The sequence below is a fragment of the Myotis brandtii genome, unplaced genomic scaffold (genome assembly GCF_000412655.1).
Source record: "Myotis brandtii unplaced genomic scaffold, ASM41265v1 scaffold194, whole genome shotgun sequence".
NCBI classification, from domain to species: domain Eukaryota; kingdom Metazoa; phylum Chordata; class Mammalia; order Chiroptera; family Vespertilionidae; genus Myotis; species Myotis brandtii.
The window spans coordinates 81,475-88,215 of NW_005357232.1; the positions used below are offsets into that span (position 1 = coordinate 81,475).

A 6,741-nucleotide genomic window follows, 5' to 3' on the forward strand; every position below is an offset into this window, starting at 1 on the left:
CAACCAAGGTACATGCCCTTGACCGGAATCGAACCTGGGACCCTTGAGTCTGCAGGCCGGCGCTGTATCCATTGAGCCAAACCGGTTAGGGCAATAGACACTTTTTGAAAGTGGATATACAGAAGGCCAAGAGACATAGGAAAGAATGTTCAAAGTCACTAATCATCCAAGAGATGCAACTCAAAACAATGATGAGATACCATCTCACACCTGTCAGAATGGCTATCATCAACAAATCAACAAACAAGTGCTGGTGAGGATATAGAGAAAAAGGAACCCTCATACACTGCTGGTGAGAATGCAGACTAGTGCAGCCACTATGGAAAACAGTATGGAGTTTCCTCAAAAGAATTAAAATTGGAACTCCCATTTGACCCAGTGATCCCACTTCTATGAATATATCCCAAGAACTTAGAAACACCAATCAGAAAGAATATATGCACCCCTATGTTCATAGCAGCACAATTTACAATAGCTAAGATTCAGAAACAGCCTAAGTGCCCATCAGCAGATGACTGGATTAAAAAACTGTGGTACATCTACACAATGGAACACTACGCTGCTGTAAAAAAGAAAGAACTCTTACCATTTGCAACTCTAGGATGGACCTAGAGAGCATTATGCTAAGCGAAATAAGCCAGTTGGAGAAAGATAAATATCTCAAGATCTCACTCATTTCTGGAATGTAATGAACAACATAAACTGATAAATGAAAATAGATACAGAGCCCTAGCTGGTTTGGCATTGGCCTGCAGACTGAAGGGTCCCCGGTTCGATTCCAGGGGCACATGCCCAGGTTGCAGGCTCGATTCCCAGTGTGAGGTGTGGAGGAGGCAGCCGATCAATGATTCTCTGTCATCACTGATGTTTCTCTCTCTCTCCCTCTCTCTTCCTCTCTGAAATCAATAAAAATATATTTAAAAAAAATAGTTACAGAGACACAGAGCATTGAACAGACCATCAAAGCTCAGGGGGAAGGCAGGGGAGAGGGTAGGTGGGGTAAGAGATCAACGAGAGGACTTGTATGCATGCATATAAGCACAGCCAATGGACACAGACAGTAGTGGGGTGAGGGCATGTGCTGGGGGGCGGGAGAGGTCAATGGGGGGAAAAGGAGACATATGTAATATTTTCAACAATAAAGAATTAAAAATAAAATACATTTCCCGGGAAACCATAAAAATTCTAGAAGAATCCAAAGGCAACAAAATCTCAAGACATATGCCGAAGCAATTTCTTCACTGATACAGCTCCTAGGGCACTTGAAACTAAAGAGAAAATGAACAAATGGGACTACATCAAAATAAAAAGCTTCTGCACAGCAAAAGAAACCATCAACAAAACAACAAGAAAACCCACTGCGTGGGAAAACATATTTGCCAACGTCATATCTGATAAGGGCCTAATCTCCAAAATTTATAGGGAACTCATACAACTTAACAAAAAGAAGATAAACAATCCAATCAAAAAATGGGCAAAGGACCTAAATAGACACCTTTCAAAAGAGGACATTCAGAAAGCCAAGAGACATATGAAAACATGCTCAAAGTCACTAATCATCCGAGAGATGCAAATCAAAACAACAATGAGGTACCATCTCACACCTGTCAGAATGGCTATCATCAACAAATCAACAAACGACAAGTGCTGGAGAGGATGTGGAGAAAAAGGAACACTTGTGCACTGCTGGTGGGAATGCAGACTGGTGCAGCCACTATGGAAGACAGTATGGAGTTTCCTCAAAAAACTGGAAATGGAACTCCCATTTGACCCTGTGATCCCACTTCTAGGAATATATCCCAAGAAACCAGAAACACCAATCAGAAAGGATATATGCACCCATATGTTCATAGCAGCACAATTCACCATAGCTAAGATCTGGAAACAGCCTAAGTGCCCATCAGTAGATGAATGGATTAGAAAACTGTGGTACATCTACACGATGGAATACTATGCTGCTGTAAAAAAGAAGGAACTCTTACCATTTGCAACAGCATGGATGGAACTGGAGAGCATTATGCTAAGTGAAATAAGCCAGTCAATGAAGGAAAAATACCACATGATCTCACTCATTCATGGATAATAAAGACCATTACAAACTTTTGAACAATAATAGTAAGATACTGGGGGGTAGGGGAGGCCAGGGGATTGTCAAGGGTGGGGAAAAAAAGGGGACATATGTAATACTCTTTGTAATACTTTAAGCAATAAAACAATTAAAAAAAATACATTTCCCTAAAACATTTTTGTGAAAATAGCACCAGTGAATTATAAATGAAAATAAAAACACACACACAAAAAGAGTTTCATTCTAACTATGTTCAAAACCAAAGTTCTAGTCAATATATTATTACATATGTAACATTAGCACAATAAATACCTAAAATAATACAAGCACAAAATCATTTACCTTTGTGTGAACAGTGAATTTGACTTTATCTCTTTCACTAAGAGCATCAGAAATGTCCACTTGCAGAGCAGCATCACTTTGAAGATCTACATTTATTGCTTTAAGCTAGAAAAAGAAAATAATACCTTAATAAAAATTCTGTGGGCTTTTATATTATTTCATTCTTCTCCCAGATAATTAGATAATGCAAAAACAAAACTAAAGTAACAAAATACTTTTAAATCTAAAAAATACTCAATTTCATTTAATCTACATACATATTTTGGGGCAGTTACTTTGGGCATGCTATTATCCTAACTAATTTTCATCTATACCATTCAACTATGCTTCGTATGAGTTAATGTATTAACTATAATTGATTCTTTAATTTCACCCCAAAAGTATACTGTCTTCCAAGAAGATGTTTCATTAAAATTCAAATGTTTTAAAATTAAGGAATGTACCCACCTTTAAGAACAAGAAAAATAAAATGGCCATAATTTTAACTCTATTATTTTAATTCAAGAATACACAATGAAACTATTAAGTGTAGTTAAATATATTACAGATATGAAAAGTGCTAAAAAATGCTAACATACAGCACTCAATTCCTGTGATATAATTTCACATCTTATTCTGCAAGCTTTAATACATTAGAAGAATTGGATATGCTCTCCATTTACTTGTCTATTCATTTTATTTTTAATCCTCATCTGATGATATGTGTGTGTGTTTTTTTAAATCGATTCTTAGAAACAGGAAGGGAGAGAAACATTGATTGGCTGTCTCCTGTACACACCCTGACCCGGGATCGAACCTGATACCTAGGTATGTGCCTTGGTCGGAAATCAAACCTGCAACCTTTTTTTTTAGTGTATGGGACGACATTCCAACTGACTAAGCCACCGGGCCAGGGCTCCACTAACAATTCTTAAGTTTCATTAATTTTTCTTCCCCTTTAAACAAATAAGCATTCTAACATGGCTGGGAAGTTTGGAGACTTACAAAAGAATCAAATACACTAAAAGAGAAAATAAATCTCAGCCAGATGCAAAGATATGAAATATTTAAAGTCTAATTAACTAACCTACTTCAAATACTCTACTTGTAAAACCCAGAACTTACTTTGCCAATCTCACTTAGTCATTAGCATTTCAAATTTACAATGTAAATGGAAAAAATGCTGGAAACAAAATTGTTTGTACTTTAGAATTACAATTACAATTATATTTTAAAAAGTCCTATTAATAAAAGCATAATATGCAAATCAACCAAACGGTGGAATGACTAGTTGGCAGGGGGCAGGGCCAGCGAGCAGGCAGCGCCAGGCCAGCCAAGGTGTGTGCCAGTGGGCAGAGGGAGGGGACGGTGATCGGTGATGGGGGGGGGGTGGTGGTGGCGATCAGCTGTGGCAGAGGGGCGATTGTGGGGGCAGGGCTGGCTGCACGCTGGCCAGGGTCGTCCCCTGATAGGCCCGCCCAGTAGCCTCCCGCAGAGGGAGTCCACCAGTGGTGGTGGTGGCAGCTGAGGCTGTGGAGGAGCAGGGCTGGCCTGGTTGCCTCCCACAGAGGGAGGCCAGACAATGGCTTAGGCCCGCTTCCCCCCAGCCCTGAGGGACTCCCCGAAGTGCATGAATTTTCGTGTGCCGGACCTCTAGTGTATACATAAATGGTTTATAAGAAATACAACAAAATGTGAATAGCAGTGAATTTTCTTTACCAATATATATTCTTTTATTCTCCCAATTTTCCAAAATATGCATGTATTACTTTTATAAATAGGCAAGAAGTAAACCCTCTTTAAATAGAAATTCTGTAATTTATTAAAAGATAAATTTTATGAAGTTTTTCATTAAATAGGGTTGTTTAACTTTATTAGTAATGAAAAAAGTAACATTACTATTTCATTTTTGCACTATTGGTTCTAGACTGAGTAGACATATTTTTAAAAATAGCCTAGCTGGGAGTAAGCTCTCGCCTTTCCCTTCCCCTTCTTCTTTCCCTCAGGCTCTTTACCTTAGCCATTCTCTCTCCCGAGCTCAGAGGACCTTTCTTTTGCTTCTGTAACTTGTTTTCTGATCCTACACAGCCCAGCTGGCTCACTTCTACTACCTCTGTAACTTTCTAAATAAATTTTTCTTGTAATTTGGAGGAAAAAAACCTCTCTATGGGACTCTCATGTGCAGTAAGAATTGAGAACCACTAGACTAGATCAGCAATTTCAACCGGTATACCAAAAGAATTAAAAAAAAAAAAAAAATAGCCTAGCTGGTGTGGCTCAGCAGTTGAGTGTCAACCTATGAACCAGGAGGTCACAGTTTAGTTCCCAGTCAAGGCACATGCTGAGGCTACAGGCATGCAGGAGGCAGCCAAGCGATGATTCTCTCTCATCATTGATGTTGTTCTCTCTCTTCCTCTTCCTTCCTCTTTGAAATCAATAAAAACATATTTAAAAAAATACCATTGCATAAAATCGAACTTGAGATTCATAGAACAAATTAATCACTATTTAAATTGCATGAAACTATTTATGATGGCAGTTAATAAAAACTTTACTGATAACTTTAATAAGATTATTAAGTTAAATTTCAATTAGTAATCATATTTTTAAGTTTATGCTATAAATATACATAAAACCATTTAATAATGTTTTAAAATTGTTACTATACTCAATGCTACATGTAGCCCACTGACTGACAAAGAAAATGAAATTAAAAGTTGCCTTGAATTACTATGAAGTTTTCTTTTTCCAATTATCTCACTGCCTTTGCAATATTGGAAACATTAGAGAATACTTTGTTCTTTGGTTTTCTTATTTCTATTCAGCCTTATTTAGGTCTTCATATTGCCCTTTCTACCTTTTCTCCAATCCCTTACCATATTTTAGTTTAAGAAACCTGTTTCCTTTTTTCTATTTACTCACATTCAGGCCACTTTAAAAATGTTTAGAAGAATGAATAATGGCTCCCCCCAAAATATCTACATACAAATCCCTGGAACATGTGGATGTTACATTATATGGTAAAGAAGGACTTTTGCAGGTGAAATTAAATTAAGATTTGGGGATGGGGAGATGATCCTGGATTATAAAACTAGGCAATATAATGAAATCACCTCCCTCAAGTAATCCCCCCACATCACTACAAAAATTTCATTGAAAGCTAATCATTAGCTATTTCTTTAATTCTAGATGCATGTTTTTTACATTTTAACATATCTGAAATAAGAATGCCTTGCAACTGATGACAAATTACAGTTTAACTGGCATTTTTTTTTCTTAGTGGTATATAAATGAAAATGTATCTTCCAATCAATTGTACCCTAGATTTGATAAAATATCATGTTGTAAATTTGCTAAATACATAGAATGTATGGCAGATTTTCTTCTTTGTTTAAAGAAAAGTCCAGTAATTTTAGAGTGTGTTTATTAGGGGAAAGAATCAAAGCAAACAACTTGTGATTCAGCAAGTGTGTCTGAGGAAATGCTAATTAGTCTACATTCACTGGTTTAATCCTTATCTGGTCAATAAACATTGTACTTTCTTTTGTCAAATAATAACTAGGTTAAACATTTGTCAAGAAATTTGTCATGGTCAAGAAAAAGACTAGAAGATAAAAAAGATTAAGCAACATCAATACATAATCATTAGAAAAATAATTTAAAGACCTATTGTTGACAAATTAATTCTCCACATATAAATATTTAGTAAAGAAGACATTCATTACTAGTTTACTACACTGGCTCATTTATAACAAAGTATCTACTTTAGAACCTAAAATATTAGTTGTTTATCTTTTGCCAGAAAAGCCAATGTATAGAGATGGGTGGATGAAGGAAGAGGAAATGAAGGAAAAAACTTTATTACAATAGTCTCTCAACTGGTCTCTTGCTTCTGCCCTTTCCCTTATTCAATCTACTAGTAGCCCGGTGCACGAAATTCGTGCACATTAAAAGGGAATTAATTAGCGGAGAGATATTAATATTGCCATTTGCCCTTTCTCTATAATAGAAGTGTGAGAGATGAAAGGAAATTAGTAAAATGTATATGAAAATAATATATAAATTTATTAATAAACAGTAACAAAAGGATATAACAACAACAGAGGCATGATATAAAAACGACAAAAACATATGAAAACAACAAAAACATGATATGAAAACAACAGTGATGTAAACAATGACTGATAAAGTGATTAAACTTATTCTAATATCTCCCTGTACACCACATTAAGAGTGAAAACACTTTCAGAGTGCTTGACTAATTTCCCTTGTGATGAAGTATTTAGAACTTTAACTGTAACGTCACATGCTCTTCAAACTCGAGAGAAAGCAACATATAACTGACCATGTGC

The 6,741-nt window shown here is 36.2% G+C and overlaps 1 protein-coding gene across 1 annotated transcript in view; it reads right to left on the minus strand.

Annotated features, from left to right (window-relative positions):
• Positions 1 to 6,741, minus strand: part of SNX6 (sorting nexin 6) — a 57,052-nt gene that overhangs the window by 43,402 nt on the left and 6,909 nt on the right. Inside the window, exon 2 of the mRNA XM_014538593.1 lies at positions 2,411 to 2,515. The gene's annotated coding sequence lies outside the window, so the exon portion shown is untranslated. The remainder of the gene's footprint in view (positions 1 to 2,410; positions 2,516 to 6,741) is intronic.